Below are 19,510 nucleotides of genomic sequence, written 5' to 3'. Positions count from 1 at the left end.
GGAAGGAAGGAAGGAAGGAAGGAAGGAAGGAAGGAAGGAAGGAAGGAAGGGAAAGGGTTGAGAACTTGGTAATACTGTTCACTAAATTCCTAAGTAATCTCCATAAGTAATGTATTTTAAAATAAATTTTAGCCGGGCGCTGGTGGCTCATGCTTTTAATCCTAGCTACTCAGGAGGCTGAGATCTGATGATTGTGGTTCAAAGCCAGCCCAGGCAGGAAAGATCCCGAGACTCCTATCTCCAATAAACCACCAGAAGCGCTCGCCTTGAGCTGAAGAGCTGAGGGACAGCACCCAGGCCCAAAGTTCAAGCCCCATGACTGACAAAAAAAATAAAAATAAATAAACTTTATAGTAAAATGCATCACTGTAAAATTTTTTGTATTCTTTCTCCAGTTATTACTGATGTTGAGTTTTCTCCTTCCTTTCTTCCTCCCTCCCTTCTTTCTTTTCTTTCTGTGTACGTACCAGGGCTAGAACTCAGAACCTCATACTCACTTGGCTTTTTTTGCTGGTGCTCTACCACTTGAACCATGCATCCAGTCCAGCAATTTTACTGGTTAATTGGAGACACAGTCTCAAGAACTTTTCTTCCTGGACTGGCTTCAAACTGATTCTTAGATATCAGCCTCCTGAGTAGCTAGGATTACAGACATAAGCCATAGGTCTCAGCAGATGTTGGATTCTTTACCATAATATCATAGCATTGAGCCAGAAAAGTAGCCTAGATGAAGGTGGTTGGAAACATTACACATCCTTTGTAAAAAAAATAGCTTGTAAAACAAAGAATAAAAGTAAACAAAAGAGGAGGATGAGCAGATGAGGAGGAGGAGGAAGAGGAGGAGGAGGAGGAATAGGAGGAGGAGGAGGAGGAAGCATACAATAACTGGAAAGTGTTAAATGATACTTCTTGGAAGTCTTATTTCCTTGCCCTTGGGTAGCAATTTTTTTGAATATTTCAAATGCAAATCAGCATCTTTCATTTTGTGTGAGCCACAGTGAATGTGTAGTTATTTCAAAGGCCTTTTCTGAAATAGAAAAGTTAAATAAAAGCATAGATGTTTCCTTATATCTAACTTGAGTTGGCTCTTGTCTTATAAAGTTCCACATCGCCCCCCACAGACTACTTCAATAGGTAAATTTAACAATGCTTAAGTTCATCATTCAATTACATGACTTATTGAGATTACCTCTGAATTTCTTCTTGTACACTAAATTCCAAATGCGCTTGTAGTGCCTGAACTGAAAGTCCTCCTCTGCTGTCTTTACTCTCATGCAGCTTTGAGATTGCTTAACTAACAATTCTGCTCAGAAGTCAGGGTTCAAAGATTGCATGAAGGGGAGTGAAGAAGAACATTTAAGAATGCAGATGAAAAGAGGAGAAGAAAGGCTAAGTACTCCATACCTAAGAACTCCAAAAAAAATATCAAGTGGTTTCTTTTAGAGCATGAGGAAGTCTAACAGAAAGCACCTACCCTTGGAGGGTAAGTGCACATATCAGAAAAAAAGAAGTTACTTGCCAGAGGGTTGGCCTCCTGAGTTCAACTTTGAAGAACCAAAGCATAATAGCCACGGGTTTTGTTGTTTCCTCAGTCAACATTTATTGAGTATTGCCAGGTACTATCTGTCATAAAGCATTTTGTTTTACTTAATCCTTGAAATTAACCTGTAATTGAAATTTTTCTTTTAAATTTTATTTTCCCAAGAGAAGAAATTGAGACAAAGGAGAATTAATGTTTGCCTAAAATTGCATCATGAGAAAATGATTTAAATTGTATCTGCATGATTTTTTTAATCTATATACTCCACCTTAACCTTAAGCCAGATTTCCTCAACTTGGGTTTACCTATGACACTTGTTAAACTACAGTTTCGTAGGTTTCGACAGTAGATTCACTATTGGAATCTGAGATTGTTGGGTCCACAAATCTGCCTTTTTGAGAAACTTGGAATTTTCTGTAAACTTAAGTTTAATAAAAGTCATTGCATAAAGTTCTATTTTTTTTTTTTAGGTCCGGTCGTGGGGCCTGAACCCTGGGCCTGGGCACTGTCCCTCAGCTCTTCAGCTCAAGGCTAGCACTCTACCACTTGAGCCACAGCACCACTTCTGGCTTTTTTTTGCTTGTGTGGTACTGAGGAATCAAACCCAGGGCTTCAGGCATGCAAGGCAAGCGCTCTACCACTGAGCCACCTTCCCAGCCCTATTGCATAAAGTTCTAATGGTTCAAAATAAAAAGTAGTATGAAGTATGAAGCCACTTAGTTGGCTCTTTATCAGGCTAATTCTAATGGACACCTATGTCCAGTTAATTTTCATGGCATCCATATGCTTTTATGCAAAATACACACTGCCTAAGTTAACCCAGGATAAGGTGAAAATCTTAGAGGGTAGGAGGTACAAGTATGGGAAAAGGGTTGATGAGTATAAGGTAGAAATACAGACAATGATGCTAAATTTTCCCTTTATTCTAACTAAACATCCCATAGGCTAGAAACAGTACTAGCCAAATGAGAAAAAAAGGATTTGCTGAATGTCATCCTAAAAATAAAGACAATGATTTGGCATATATCACCCTAAATATATTCAGTTTGACCATGTCTCACCATATAGAAGTCCTTCCGTTCCACAGTATTTGTTCTGTTGGCTATCAGGGAGAGAAAAGAGTCATTCTTTTTTAAGTGGGATGGGAAAATTCTTACATTTATTCAGCTCATGTAAAAATTTTAATTTCATTATAATTGCACGGTGAACACTACATTAACCAAGAGTCAAGATGACCCACTTCAAAGTGTCTTCTCCATGAGATACTTTAAGAAACAGCCATCTTTCTACATTGATTTCTCACGTCTCTGAACAGAGAGAAATTTTCTTTTCATTTAGGCTGTTAGAAAGTTAAGATTTTGGCCCATCTCAGCAAGATGATGTGTTGTTTTTATGCCAACCACAGTCCTGTTGCCTTGTCTTTTTTTCTCACACTTTTATAATTTATCTTACTAAATCCTCTCAATCCTTTTCCTCTTCTCCTCTCCACCCCTCTTTTCCTTCTCTCCCCTTCCCCTTCTTTCTCTGTCCTCTGCTCTTTGTTTTTCTTTAAGGCTCTGCAACACCCCTGTCCTGGTTCTTTTCATCTTTAAAAGGGGGGGACTCATTAACCCCCTTCTTACAACAGGCAGACACATATCTACCAAGCATCTACATATGCATATTGCATATTATGCATATGTATATTTTGAAGCTATAGAAAATCTTGGTTTGTCAAGTATTACTCCTATCTCCATGATAAATAACGTACTACATCATCAAGGAATTTGCACTCATGAATTTTGATGAAATCTTACTTAAAAGTCTAAAAACACTTCATCATCATTTCAACCAAAACAATTCTGCAGGGATAACTTCAGGCCCATATGCCAGGCCTCTCTCACAGTAACACAGCCTACACATACCAAGCCTGTGGTACTGGCATCCTCCATACTTTTGAACAGGGGCTATCTAGGCTTGTTTTAAGTCTTATTTGCTTTTGAAAAGAATCTGAAATAGATAAGAAGAACAATATATCAGAATACAATAAAATCCTTCATGTAAGTTAGGATAGGTAATGTGAATTAGGATAGGAAGAAAAAAAAAAACCCAAAGAAACCTCAAGCTAAGATAAGCTATTAGGTTGACCTTAAGAGAAGCTAATCTCTGAGCCTCTGGCACCTACAGAGGGAGACCTGTGAGCTACCCAATTGTCTTGATACAAGCTAAGAAAGGAAACGTAACAATCTGTCAGAACAAACTTGTTGCTAGGGTTAAAGAGGAAAGAAATTATTTTGTGTGTACTTCTATATAAAATAATCTCCACAATGCATTTAAAAGGCCCCGAGTAGCAATTTTACAAAGCTGTCTCATGACAAAATCATTTGAGACATTTTGTTTTACAATATTGACTCTAAGGCTGCAGAGCTGCTGGGCCTGACTCAGGTCCAGCAGTTTTCCAGGCAATACTTACAGTTCCTCACATCTGGGAACAAATGGCTTAAACAATGCTTTTAAAATAACAAATGTATCAGTTTGGCTTTTGACAACAGCTGAAGAGCAAATGTTCCAGACTGAAACCCTGGTGCAATGCAATCACTCTGTCAGGTTAGATTATTGACCGAGAGGTGACAAAATGAAATTTTATGATGAAAACCAAAGACCCTGGGGTGCATTCATGCCCAAGTTAACTCTGTTTTCTTGGAACTGACTTTTAGACAGCCTCTCAAAGTTTTCTGTACAAGTTTCAAATGTACAAATAACTATTTAGATGAAATGCTGTTGGTAAAAGAGGTGACTGTGTCATATATATCTAGACAGAAATGATAACTAGTCTTAAAATATTTGATGATGTCAGCCTTCCATCAAAATAAAATGAAGTAGCCAAGTGCCCATGGGTGAGCTCATGCCAGGAATTCTAGCTATTGGGGAGGCTGAGATCTGAGGACTGCAAAGCCAGCCCCAGGAAGGAAAAACCTGCAAAACTCTTATCTCTAATTAACCACCAGACACCACAAGTGGTGCTGTGGCTCAAGTGGTAAAGTGCTAGCCTTGAGCTGAAGAGCTCAGGGACAGCACCCACGCTCAGAGTTCAAGCCCCATGACCTATAAACAAACAAACAAACAAATGTAAAGTGAAACAAAAACCTGACATCACTGGGCTCCACCTTTCCGCAGTACCATAACCTTCCAGTAATGCCATCATGGGGACCAAGCTGTAGCTGGATATTATTAAATGTCTTTATTTTTCAATAAGACTACATGTTATGGACTTTTTAGAGGGAGATGGAATTAAAACATACCTCATGAAAATACCTGATTTGATTAATGAGATATCAAAAGCTTTTCCTCTGAGAAAAATTGTTGCGGGTTAAGTGTAAGTGGTAGAGTGTGTTAGGGAAATACTGATCATTTGGAGAAAAATCCCTGACTCCCCTTTTTATCCTCTCCTTCTCCCTACAAATTACCGTCAAATCAGAACTTTAAGTGGATAACATACACCATGAAGATACTAGAAGAACAACTGCTTTTAAACAAATTACCTTGAGGTTTTTCTCATTCGTAAAGTAGAAAATAAAAGTCATATTCAGAAGCGTAACAGTATTTATGTAGAAAGTGTTTTTCTAGAAGACTATTAGTGTTATAGGAGACCTCAAATTTAGTCTAGAGCCAAGTTCCCCAATCTTGGAGAATTGTATTGTTCAACCCACAGAACCTAACAACACTGAAACCTAATCTTTTACAACCTGCAACATTCCTGAAGCACAGAGTTGAAAGGAAGCTTGCAGATGTTTATCATACAACTCCAATGACAATACTATGTTATTGTTTTATTATTATTATTATAATTTTTTACCATTGCTGCTGTAATAAATCTAGCAGCTTAAAAAAACCTTGTTTTCCCCTGTGATTCTAGAAGTCAGATGTCTGAGATCTAGGCTAAGGTGAAGGTATGATGAGGCTGTTTTCTTTCTGGATGCTCTCCTTGGCTTTTCCGGCTTCTAGAAGCTGCCTGAATTTCTTGACTTATGGGTCCCCTTCCTGCCATCACTTGCTTTTGTCAATGTAACCCCTACAACTTTGATCTTATCCCCCTCTTACTTGAACTCTGTCATATGTAGGGCTCATCCAGATAATCCAAGATTTCTCCATGTTAAAAATCTCTTTCTTAATCATATCTTCCAAGTTCCTTTTACCTTATAGGGTACTACCAGGTAGCAAGATAACTTACATCCATGGCTATTGGAAGGGAGACCTCTGTGGAGACCTCTTCATTTTAAACTCTCTTCCTCTATTATAGTAAATTCCTCATAAACACGTTTTCTGTCCCCTGCTGAAATTAGTCAAGGGACAGAAGTAAATCATCAAGAGAAATGCCTAAAAAAAAGAACATCTACGGAATAATATTTTTTTTCTATGACTTCAATCTCTGCTACAAAAGATATTTGCATTTTTACTGTTTTTTTTTTACAGAATTAGCCTTAAAAAAATAACACAGGCATTTATATCCAAACAGAGCTGCCCAAAGATGGTCAAAATTATTGACATCTCTTCCTTCATCCACACATTTCTCTACAGATTGTTTTTGCCTAGCTAGAGCTCTACCACCTCCTCCCCCCCCCACTGTTCCTAACCTCACTGTTAATGGATCTCTCTAATTTCAACACAATCCTCTCTAAATTGCCTCCCCTTTTGCCTTTAGGGTTATTTTTTAGTTAAATCTTGTTTTTTTTTCCCCCACAGGATGACCAGCATTCATCACCAAAGGCTGGCTATTGGTTGAGAAGGGTTCTTGCACAAATGCCCTGAAGTAGGTTTAAATCACAATCCTCTTGCTCTCAGACTAGGATTACAAGTGTGAGCTAATGGCAACCAGCTTCCTTTCAAATAATACTGAGTTGTAAAACTGAAGTAGAATTTCCACCCAGGGAAATCTCAGATTTCTTGATACTGCTGATTTCTGGTCTTTATACTTCTATTTAAAAAAAAACAACACAAATTCTCTATCCAACCCATTCTATTCTTTAATAACCCAATTCTCTATAACAATGATATTTTTAATCAATACTGTATTAGAAGATAACAGTGAGCTAGAAATGGAGTAACTTAAGGGTGAGCCATTATGTTTCCAAAGAAAGTCTCTTAGACCCATATTACTTATTTCTCATATTACAGAAGCCAAAATACCTTCAGAAAATAGGAGTGTTGATTTATGATGCTGATGCTCAAAATACTTACATTTTTAACTCCTTCTTTAGAGGAATTCATTTTGTGTAGGGGAGGGGTGTGCATGCATGTGTACACGCATGAGCACATGCAAGTGATAATACTGGGGCTTAAATTCAAAGCCCTTAAGCTCTTTCCACTCAAGGCTGGTGCCACTTCTCTACTTGACTTGAGCCACGTCTCTACTTCTGGCTGTTTAGTGTTTAAGGGACGATAAAGAGTCTCACAGAGTTTCCTGTCCAGACTGGCTTTGAACGATCTACCCTCAGTACTCAGCCTCCTGAGTGGCTAGGATTATACACATAAGCCTGGCCGATGAATTCATTCTTAAACACCAAAAGTTGCATGATGTGATCTTGCATATCTGAGAATTCAAGGTAGTCAAAGGGACTCTCAAAAACAGCCAGGGGCTACAAAGGGCTGTAACAACAGCATGTGTTAAACCAGGATACCTCATATGGCCCTTACTGACTAAGACAAAAGAAAAAGGGCCCTTACTTTGTGAAGTCAATACTGGAAAAAGAAGCTCCCCTATTAAAAAAAAGAAAAAAGAAAGAAAGAAAAAAAGGTGACCAGCACTGAAAGGATCAGTCAGTGAGGAAGTCCATATGTGTCTTTCTTTCCAAAAGGAGTGAGGCTCTCTTCTGAAATGAAACAAGATGGCCTAAAAGTAGGTGTCTTTATATATCCAACCAGCATCCTCCTCCTAAGAGCCATGTTTTGGAACCTGCTTGTTGCAGGTGGAGGAAGGCAGAGGCTTACCAGCACAGTGACCATGCACACACAGCAATGATGCTTTTTGAAAGATCACTTTCACAGCCTTGCTTTGTGTCACTTCCCTGAGCTGAATCATGTTCTCAGTCTTCGCTTCAGGCAAAGAGGACACAGAAAACGAGCAGGCGATATAATCACAGATCGCACACTTGCAATGTGGGTGTGAGAATCCGTTTCCAGGGAGAAAATGACAAACACATCGCTGCACCCAAAATATGCACACGAGCCGGGATTCCATTGGGTGCTTGGAAGGCTGGCAAAAGCTTCAGAATTTTGGTTCTCAAGGAAATGAGGTAGGTACGGAATCCCCTCAAATGTCACCATAGCTTCTTCCTGTCTGAACAGTACCGGGCGTATAGTACTCAGTTGAAATATGGCACTTAAAAGGAGGTCAAGAAACATTTTCTTCCCCATGCGTTCTGATATAAAATTAAGATGGCAAGGGCTTCTAAAATAGTTAAGCTTAAGTGAGGATTGAGCAATACAGGCTCAAAGCATCAGCCATGATTCAAATACCCTCATGAAAAGGTCTCAGAGGGTCTTCCTGGGAGGGTCTTGCACCCTGGATTGTTTTTCCCAGGGTCTCCAGTGTTCAACACAATAATGCCTTGCTAAGCTCAAAATGTGCTCTTGGTAAATGTGGTTGGGATAGGAACACTTGGGGTTTCAAAGAAAGGAGTCAGAAATCCATGTCACAGAGTTTCTGTTAAGCCAGTGTGGGTTAGGGTGATGGAATCTTAGGCTTTAAGGGAATTCTTTTTCAAAGGCTGCACATATTTGTTTGAAATTGCAAATGCCATGGGTGTATTTGCATCAACAGTCATGGGTATTTGCTTGTGTTTTTGCAGATTGTGCCAACTATTTTCAGATCATTTCCAAGAGCAAGTGGTCGTATTTATAGTTCTTTTTATCATTCTTGTTTTCTTCTCTTGCCTGGTTTTAAAAATCCATCCCTAGTCCAGCAAACCCCTTCAACTCACTTGCCCCATCCCTGCTTTTGCCAGGTGCTTTTGCCCTGGTCCAGAAGACTCCCAAGGCTGGACCTCCTGTACTGTAACCATTCAGATCTACCTGTGCCCAGAAATGCTGTCAGCATCCAAAAGCAAAGCAGCCCAAGCAGGTGGACAGGACAGACATTCTAATTTTTCCCCAAACATCTGAAAAAGATCTGGTAACTCATCCTACAGTGAATCATTCCATAATTTGCTCTCAGTAAATCACCATTAACATCTGGTTGGGTTAAGTATCATTTCCTGTAATTAGATCCTCAAGGAGAAAAATATCAGTCAGTTGCCAGTTTCTTTCATATACCTAAACATCTGCACCGCACCCCTCTTGTGACAGTAAAGATCTGAGCTATGTATCCCAGGTGAAGGCAAACACAACTGTTATTTCACTTGTTATAAACGTTCCAAGGAGGGCTACTTCTTGTTATAATATTGTTATTCTAGAAGATTCTTAGTTGTTAGAAGTCTATTTCCTTACAAGGTATTGTACACCAGTTGGTTATTTTTTTTTTGCTTAAATAATTAGCAACTAGGAAGATAGAAATAGGCTAGTGTTTCTAGCAAAGCTAGCAATGAATCATTCATTCAGCCTAACCCCTAAATTATATAGCCAAGTGTACATGAATAATAGCTTTACATTCAGTTTTGTCATAGTCTGTTACACAATTGTATCTCTTGGTTAAAATGCATTAAGCAGATCTTGAAATACTTCTGCATAGTAAATCTCACTAAATTAATTTTGAGGCTCTTTTCGTAACATGATTAACTACTTATAAATGTGGAGAACAAAAGTACTACAGAGAAATATGCATAACAAAGCAGTGACAGGATTGAATAACAGAACTTTAAACCTATCAATCAACTTTACTTCTCTCAGATGTACCAGCAGCTTCACTTTATCCTAGAGGCATATGATGTGTAACATTCAAGAAAAATATCTAAAAATAACCATCAGATTGGTGGACTCAACCTGAGAAGAAAAAGAGTATGAAATTGCTAAAAATTACAGGGAAGGTATTGCTGAAGAAATGTTTTCTTTTGCCATCAGACTAGCATTTACATTCCCAAAGGAAGCTACTGGCTCATCTGGAGCCCAGCAATGACAGTGACATGAGGCAAAGCTGCAGCTGACCCCAAACAAATACATCCAGGAAATAAACTTTCCTTTTATAAACTGCTGAGGTTTCCAGGTTGTTACCACAGCACAATTAGGTCTCAGCTAATAGCCATGCTCTGGTAAGGATTAGAGATTCTTGCAATTTATTTTATTAAGCAGACAGCCATCACAATAGAAATTAGTCTTCTCTCAAAAGCATCCCCCCATGAAACTGACAAGTGTGTACTTAGACAGAAGGGGAAGCAAGGGAGAGTGAGTTTGATCAAGGTATATCCACGGACACATCAAAATGAATTTCCTCTAAGCGATGCTAATGAAATGGGGGGGGGAAGGGGAAAGAAAACACATTTTCTTGGTACTTGGTTCTCTTCCATTTAGTTAATAACATCTGCATAATCCTAAACTTGGTAGCACTGAGGTCGGCTGTGCTGGTCAGCTCTTGCTAGTCCAGCGCTAATCCTGAGGGCAGGGTCACTCTCTTCTCCTGTCTGCATTCCCACCACCAGGGGAGATGCTGGCATGCTCCTTGTCACTGCTTTTCATCTATTTAGGGTTGAAATTCATTTTAAAAACACAGTGGATATTTGTACACAGTGGAGAAGGAATGTAAGAGAAGAGTACTTAAATTTGGGGAAACTAAGTCAATAGCTTGAGAACGGCTGCAGAAAAACAGGGGTCTAGCCTTTGGGGGATGAACGCATAATGAGTTTCCAAAAAGTACTACACCTACAAAAGCGCAACTGCTCTGGTTCAGCATTTCAGATTATTTTGCTAATGGTATACTTCAAAAGCATGATAGTAGGGGCTGGGAAAGTGGCTCAGTGGTAGAGTGCTTGCCTTGCATGCCTGAGGCCCTGGGTTCGATTCCTCAGCACCACATAAGCAGAAAAAGCCAGAAGTGGTGCTGTGGCTCAAGAGCACTAGCCTTGAGATGAAGAGCTGAGGGACAGCACCCAGGCCCCACAACCGACCAAAAAAATATTACAGTAGCAAGCTCACAAATTAGATTTACCATATCCTTATATTCTCCTAGTCCAATATGGGAGAGAATCTGGCACTATGACAGAGAGGTTACAGGCACTGATTCTGGAAGCTTTAATTAAAGAGGTTTGAAATTGATATCCAAGATGGCAGGAGTAGAATAGTGAATTCTAAAAGCTGTAAAGCGAGGATGGAAGGGTAGAAGAAGACTGAGTAAGGAGTCCCACAATGCAGTTTGACAGGAGGAATAAGCTTCAGTTTTCTATGGCACAGTAGGGTGGCTTTCATTTGTAAGAGCCTATAATAGATTTTATGAAGAGCTTGAAGACCGAAGTTCAGGAGCTCCAGATACAAAGTAATAAAAGTATGAAGAGTTGGAAATGCTAAACACCCTGGCTTGATCATTGTCTACAGTATCCATTTATGGAATGATCATACAAATATGTACAGTTATGCTTTAATTTAAAAACCTATCACCTATGGTTTGGGCAAGTTGCTAGCCTCTCTGGTAAGCAAGTCTAAAGTGAGGATGATGATAATGATGTCTGAGGGACTGTTGTGCAGATTCAGGGAGTTGATGTGTGTAAGGCACTGTAATAAGTTCTGGCCCAGAGGAAACACAGTATACAGGTGTTGGCTATTATCAGATAAGGCAGAGTGAAATACTCAGGTCTCATGACCCAGTTGGTTTCAGCATATTTACCAATAACTTGAATAAGGGAATCAAAGCTATTCTGGCTTATAATTAAGACAGCATTAAGATAAAAGAAATAGCCAGAATCAAGATTCAAAATAATCCTAAGAGATTAGAGCAAGCAATTAAAATGATAATATAGGTTTATATGGGAATAAATGTATAATTCTTATATTTCAATCCAAAACACCAACATCACAAGTTGAGAAATGGGGTGGAGCTGGAGCAGGTAAATTCCATTATCAGCTGTGGATGAATCAATAGTGTGCTATACCTGCCCAAATAGCTAATTCTGTATCATACGTCCTCGACTCACAGTGGTAGAGATGCTCTATTCTCCTCTGTGCAGGCCAGGCTGGGCACCGTAAGAAGAGCATCACAGAGAGAAGGCACGGTTCCAACAGTGATCTCTCTGTGGGACTTGGCAGCACCCACAATCTACAGGTCCAGGACTCAGGCTTAGATCTGTACCCTGCTGTTCCCTGGCCTATGATCTTTATGGCCCTTGCTGTTGAACTCAGACAATGTATTCTGCCTTCACATTAAGACTACAGTACTAACCATGGTAGACTTTTTTTTAAACTGTGGCAAAACATATGCAACCTACAATTGGCCAGTTAAAGGGTACAGTTTGGAGGTATTAATTAGCCCACAGTACTATGCACTACTACGAAACCTTTTTATCACATCATACAGAAACTCTGCTACCACTGAACCATGACTCTTTATTTTGCCTCTTGCTTAGTTCTTGATGGCCTCCAATCTACTTTCTGCCTCTGTGGATTTTCTTATTCTAGGGATTTCTCAAGAAGAATTTCTAGATGAGTCAAAATGTTTGAAAATGGGATGGGCTTTTTCAGGAAGAGATGATGATGTTCATGGTCACCAGAGTTGTCCAGGTAGAGCAGAAAACACTTTTCAGAATATGATGTGGCGGAGATTCATCCTCATTGGTGTACATGACTGGAAAAGGTCTCCCACGTTTGACAGTCTGTGAGTCTATGAATTCCACAGGACATGCCACATGTGCCACAAGCTACTCCTTTTGGCCCCATTTTACCTAAGATGAAACTGAGGTAAAAGTCATTCAGTAAGTAGCCCAAGGTCACTCACTGAGTCATGAAGAGAGCTATGCATAGAACTGAAGTCTCCTGACGCGCAGCCCTGCCCTGCATTCTACCAGCTGATGGGCTACACTCCGTGACCTACTTGTCCGATGGTTCTTGTATTTTTCCTCCCAAGGTCCCTCAGGGCTTTGAAGTCTGAGTAAAAGGTCTTAAATAAAAAGTGATGTGATATAATATCAAACCTTTCAATTTATTGCCATGATGACAAAAGCTGTTAGGAGATGAATCTGCAAACCCAAGATCACTCTGATTGACGATCAGAACCAGTCCCTCCAATTCACATTTTAAGTGACGTATGGTGTTTGTTTGTCAGACTGAGAAAAAATGTTGGAGTGAATTCTGTGTGTATTCCACAGAGGGAGGAGGGAGAGAGACGGTGGGGGGGGGGAGAGAGAGAGAGAGAGAGAGAGAGGACATACAAGTGACCAAATAGAACCTTTAATTCTGATGTAATCTCTCTTATAGGAAGCAGACACAAATGTACATGGAAGACTCAATTTGAGTAAGAATTCCAGAGTCATTGTGTTGTTTTTTAGGACTCAGGATATATCATTGATCTCAATGTCTAAAGAATAAACCAATATATTTTGTTTAAAAATAACAATGGGATTAATCTCTTCTCTAATAACATGTCATTCAGTATATTTCTCAACATAAACAGAAAGCCAAAGTAACTAAATTTTACCAAATAATATTAATTTGTTCAAAGGGTAGCAAAATTTCCCTCCATAATTTACTCAAAATCAAGTTTCATCTTTAGATGCACGTAAGATTTGTTTTTTTAATTAATCAGTTTTTTATTGTGAAAATACTAGACAGAGGGGTTACAAGGTAATGAGCAAGGTAATGAGTACATTTCTTATCAAGCACTGTAGCCTCCTCCTTTGTTTCCCCTTACCATCCCTGCCCTTCCATCCCCACGACCCTCAACAAAGTTGTAAAGTTCATTTTTTGACACAGCATCTTGTACATTTCCTTGTTGCAATGAGTCCACCTGTACTCTCAGAAGTTCACAGTAAAGATCAAGATTTTTCTTTAATAACTTGAGAATTTTTCTTTATATAGAATTAAAAGGAAAAGGCCCTAGAAATTAAATTCTGTTCTATATGTAGAATAAATTCTAAAGGCCCTTAATAGGAAAAAAAATCACAGTTTTAACACATCCAACCTCTTCAGGTTCATTGCCAATATTATATGCTGAAGTTAAATTCAACATGTAAGTATATTTAAAATGTTTTTGAAGCTTCATCTATTTTTAGAGCTAAGTCTGTATAAAGACCTGGAGAAAATAAACTACAACTGATTGATGTTTTTGACTACATTGGTTATAAGAAAAAATTCAGAAGCATATATCTAAGCCTAACAAAAAAATCTAGCAGCAGGAAAGTCAGAATAGGGGCAGTGACTGAGAGACAGTACCCACCCTGGGGTTTGAACTCCTAGCCTTGAGCTCTTGCTTAGCTTTTTCACTCAAGACTGGTGTTCTACCACTTGAGCCACACCTCCACATCTGGCTTTTTGCTGGGTAACTGGAGATAAATTCTCCTGGACTTGTATGCTTGGTCTAGCTTTTAACCTGGATCCTCAGATCTCTGCTTCCTGAGTAGCTAGGATTATAGGTATGAGCCACAGGCACCCTGCTCTGCTCTGTTCTTAAAGTATGAGATGTCATCACCCTACGGTTTCATGGTGGTTTACAATTGCGGCATCATGCATACCCCTTCTGCCAAGACAAAGGTAATGGCAGGAAATGGTGGTACTTAAGGAATGTGTTCCAATTATATACCTATATGTTCTGTCATCCATGCTAGGCAACAAATTCCTTGAAGTCGGGCAAAGTCTTACTATCATTGGCCACTGATGCCTGTATACACCAAGTACGTCATAAATGCTTGTTGAACGAATAGCAGTAAATGAGTAAAGTGATGGTATTTTGATGAGTGAACTTCAGGGAACAGAAAAGGGTAACCTCACAAAAGAGAAATGATCATCTATTATGTGTCAAGAAGACCTCTGTATGCATTGGCTATTGACCTATCTGAGGCATTGGCTTGTCTCACTTGTTAAATCTTTCCCTTTGTAGCTAATTCTGCTTTGTAATTATACTAATGTGACTATTGATTGTATGTTCCAGGAAGCCCGGGACTGGAACTTTCTAACTTCCTTCCTTCCTTCTTTCCTTCCTTCTTTTTTATTTAGGTCCTAGGGCTTGAACTTAGGGCCTGGGTGTTGTCCCTTAGCTTTTTAGCTCAATACTAGCACTCTACCACTTGAGCTTCACCTAGACTTCCAATATTTTTGGTAATCAAGTGGAAATAAGAGGCTCTCCAATTTGTCTACCCAGGCTGGCTTTGAACCACAATCCTCAGACTCCAGAGTACTTAGGGATACAGGTGTGAGTTATCATCACCTGGGTTAAAATATATTATGTAGAAATCAACCTAATGACATTTTATTCACTCACTGAGTGCCAGTACTGGGGCTTGAACTCAGGGCCTCACACTCTTGCTTGTTTTTTTTCACTCAAGACTGGCTCAAGACCACTTGAGCCACAACTGCTGGTTTTCTTTTTCCCATGCTGTTGTGTTTGTTTCCCCACAAGTGACACTTAACTCTGTAACAACATTTGAAGATGGAGTTAGAAAAAAGCCCATCTTCTATCCTGGGGACAAGAAGAAGGCAGAAAAACGTATTCAAAGGTGATGACAAGATCAAATAGAGGCTTACATAAAGTGATGCAAACTCCAGTGAAATTATGGATAATAGAGCAAAGACCCAACTACAGCTCAACTGAGGATAGTGTCAATAGTCTAGATGTTACCCTGAACCAGGGTGATGGCAGAGCAGTGAGTTCAAGAGATGACACCGTGCACTGGTCACATTTGTTGACTTGAAGAGAAGTTGTGTGTGTGTGTGTGTGTGTGTGTGTGTGTGTGTGTGTGTGTGTGTGTGTGTATGTAAGACTGCATTGTATGCTCTGACTATTATTCACTCAGATGTCCACAAGACCATGGGTGGATACAATCTGTGGCTAAGTCACACAGGTGACCCCACGGGCACTGACTTGGCGTGATCCACCATGACGTTTAGGGTTTCTGCTGGCAGCTGGAACCACTGCCGACTCTACTTCTGAAGACAGCTCGTTGAGAGACCTGGGAAAGCCCAGACTCTGATCATCTTTGACTTAGATTTTTGAATATAACGTCTTTTCCTTGAAAATGGAGAAACATCTTGGTAACTCATCTCTCTAATTTCCTGCCTTTGCATGAAATCTAAAGGTTACTTTAAATATAAAGTTCATCTTATCAAAGAGCATCTGGGAGTCGATACAGTAAGTGTATTTTAATTTCATATTTAGCAGTAGTAAAAAGTATACTCAGAGTAGACAGCACCAGGGAACTGCCATTTTTCACACCCCTCTAAGCACCCTTGTTTCCTTGCACATATGTCAGGATGAAAGAGCCAAACTCTAAATTCTTGCTTCCCCAGTCACTTAAAAATCATGCCTTGTAAGCCAGGCACCAGTGGCTCACACCTGTAATCCTACCTTCTCAGGCACCCAAGCTCTGACGATTGAAATTCAAAGCCAGGCTAGGCAGGAAAGTGAGACTCTTATTTCCAATTAACCACCTCCAAAGCCAAAAGTAGAGTGGTGTTACAAGTGACAGAGTGCCAGCCCTGAGCCAAAAAGGTAAGGGACAGCACCAAGGTCCTGAGTTCAGCCCCCCACCCCCACCCCCACTACTTATGTCTTAATGTTGCCAGGTTGTGAGACCACTCCCACTTCTAGCTAGGATGGGAAAATGAAAGATAGTGAATGTGTATCTTTTCTGAGGGATGGGATTAAAGTTACTGTATTAGAATTATCACAAGGCATATGTTAACACAAATTATAGTTGGTCTCTGCCCCTAATTCTAGTACCGAGCTTCTAAAACCCTTATATTGTCTTGATTAATAGAGGTGAATGGTGCATCTTTTTGGTTTTCATGGTAAGCTCTTTCCACCTTACCTGAGTTAATGCTAATGGTGGCTCTTGGAGGACAGGAGCTGGTGACCAGAGAAATCAACCTTGTGATCGGATGTTTAGAACTTCAACTCTGTCCCCTGACATGTGGGGAGGGAAAGGGGCCAGACACATCTACCACATCTAGTAAATGAGCCCTCCATAAACCCCCAAATGACAGGTCTAGGAGTTTGGAGGAGAGTGTCCTGGAGAGGGTGTCTTTCCCAGTGAACAACACTCACCTGCTGTTACTGGGCTGACTATTTGAGACATTCTAATTCAACTAGTTAATGATTCTGTGTTTTGTGTGTGTGTGTGTGTGCACGCGCATGTGTGTGCACACACACACATGTGCATACACACATGTGCATGCTGCTCCTGGGGCTTGAACCTAAGGTCTGGCCACTATCCCTCAGCTTTTTGCTAAATGCTAGTGCTCTACTAATTGAGCCACAGCTCCGCTTCTGGTTTTCTGTTGGTTAGTTGGAGATAAGAGCCTCACAGACTTCCCTGCATGGGCTGGCTTTGAACCACAATCCTCAGATCTCAGCATAGCTAGGATTACAGGCATGAGCCACCAGTGTCCAGCTATGGTTTTTTTCAGTTCTGGGGCTTGAACTCAGGGCCTATGCACTGACCCTAAGCTTTTCTGCTCAAAGATAGCACTTTGAACCACAGTGCCACTTCTGAGTTTCTGTTAGTTAATTGGAGATAAGAGTCTCACAGTCTTTCCTGCCCGGGCTGGCTTTGAACTGCAATCTTCAGATCTCAGCCTCCTGAGTAGCCAGGATTACAGGCGTAAGCTGCCTTGCTTGATTTTTTTTAAAAGAAGTTCCATTGGCACCGTATGAAGCCAAGCAGTCAAACCTCTGGGACAGCTGTACAGAGATGAAGGAACTAGGAGATGTTTGACCACTGATACTCTGTCTGTTCTACAACATTGTGTTCTCGTTCTTCTTCCATCTCAAATATACTCAGGAGTAGCCCCCTCCAAGTGACTGAGTAAATACTGCCCCATCTTGAAATCAGGCTAGATTCTGATTGTTCTTTCCTGCCAAGGTGTAGTCCTTCTTAAACAAGGATCCATCAGGAGGCTGACCACTAGAAGTTAGAAAAAAGTTTTCTAATCCCAACACACCAGGAAAGTCATGCTGGTGTGCCTGGCTGTGACAGTCAGAACTGCATAAACAGTCCCACAGCTATAAAGGGAGCCGCCTTGAGGCAAAGACACTCAAGAGAGGTGGGTTCCAGCTGCCTCAACTGCCATCAAACTACTTGACATCAGTCTGTCTGCCTATGCATTTCTTTATATATAAACAGCACATTTTCTAATTCTTAATACCACCCTGGGTGAGGCTTTCCTGCCTACCCACCGCAGTTGGTTTTCTCACCAACAGGAACCAGGTGAGGAAAGCAGCCCAGCAGGCAGCATCTGCAGCAGGTCTTAGCAAGGCAGTCAAAAATGGATATGAAGTAGTAGATCCCCTGGGCACCTGTATATAGGTCAGTGGCTACTGCAAACTATGAACAAGCAGATTAGGCTGGGCAGGTAAGAGTCAGAATGAGATCTTGAGGAGACCTCATAGATTAAATATGCCCATGAATCCTTTGTCCACAAGCCATGAATCCTACCAGCTTTGTGACTTGTGCCGACTAATAAAATGTGTTAGGATTGATGTTAATCTAATGCTAGAGATGTGGCCCACCTCTGAATGCTGTTCAGAGGCTGGCTGGCTGTAAGGAAAGTGATCTATCCCACTGAAAAATGGAAGACCACGCATAGAGGGGAACAGGAGCCAATAACAGGGACTGGGCTGTGAGCAAAGAGACCACCTGGACCCATGCGGCTGTTTCAGCCTTCTCTACTGTGCATGAGCCCAGACAACTCACAGAACTGCAAGAAATGTTCATTGCTGTTCAGTGAGCCACCAGATTTAGGGTAGTTTGCCATGTAGCAATAGGTACTTGGCACTTGGCCATACCAAAATATTCACACTTTATTCTGGAAAGAATGAGAAATTGTCTGGATGGTAGAACGGAGAATGTCTTGGTGGGCCTGGTGGACTTGTCGTAGTGTACTAACTGAGCTAAGAAATCATGCAAATCACAACACACACAGAGGCAGTGGGAAGACACAGAAGCACCCTCCTAGAAGTAAAACCCAAATAATGCTGGATGCAGGTTATATGGCTAAAAGTGTGAAAATGAATTAAGAATGCCTCAGAGGTTTCTGGGTTAGGTAAATGAATGCATTTATGTACCACTAAGAGAGAGAGATTATGGGAAGAAAGGGTGGTTTAGGGTAACCGTGGAACATCCAGATTGAGACGCACAGCAAGGAGTTTTGAATATTCAGTAAGTGTTTGAATAATAAATTACTATGATTATACTGGGTGGTTACAGTCAAGGAGTCTTCCTGATATGGTCTATATTCTATAATTTGATGCCTTCTAAGTCAAATAAAGTTTTAACAGTGTGAACTCTTTTCACTGATTTTCCATCAGGGAAGAAAAAGGGAAGATTAAGATTTGATGTAGTCCAAAATGCTGACAAACCTGTGCACTGTGAATTCATCTGTAACTCTCGAATACATGACTAATATATGATGTTCCTATGTAAAAGCATTATTTTTACTGTATCCAGTGAGTAATGTTTCTGATACACATTCTCTCTTTGTAAAAAAAAAAACCCTATATGTTCTTTATATACTTTCCTTCCTGTAGAGCAAGGAGTTTCTACATGCTAGAAAAGTGGAGATACGGGGCACTGGGGCTCATGCCTGAATACTGGATACTTAGGAGGCTAAGATCTGATAATCACAGATAAGAGCCAGACTTTTTGAGCAGACAAATCCTTGAAAATCTTATTTCCAGTTAACCAACAAAAAGCTGGAAGTGCAGACATGGCTCAAGTGGTAGAGCGCCAGCAAAAAAGTTGAGCAAGAATGCAAAGCCCTGAATTCAAGTCCTGATATGGGCACAAAAAGAGAGGAGGGGAGGGAGAGAGGGAAGAAGGAAGGAAGGAAGGAAGGAAGGAAGGAAGGAAGGAAGGAAGGAAGGAA

General features: G+C 40.4%; 1 protein-coding gene across 1 annotated transcript in view; it reads right to left on the bottom strand.

The window, feature by feature from the left end:
* The window catches only part of Kcnmb4 (potassium channel subfamily M regulatory beta subunit 4), a 41,281-nt gene that overhangs the window by 3,219 nt on the left and 18,552 nt on the right, over positions 1-19,510 (bottom strand). The gene's annotated exons all lie outside the window — the stretch shown is intronic.

The sequence above is a fragment of the Dipodomys ordii genome, unplaced genomic scaffold, assembly GCF_000151885.1.
Source record: "Dipodomys ordii isolate 6190 unplaced genomic scaffold, Dord_2.0 Scaffold3, whole genome shotgun sequence".
Lineage (NCBI taxonomy): Eukaryota > Metazoa > Chordata > Mammalia > Rodentia > Heteromyidae > Dipodomys > Dipodomys ordii.
Note: the sequence above shows the minus strand (reverse complement) of the source record. Positions and strands in the feature narration are given on the sequence as shown.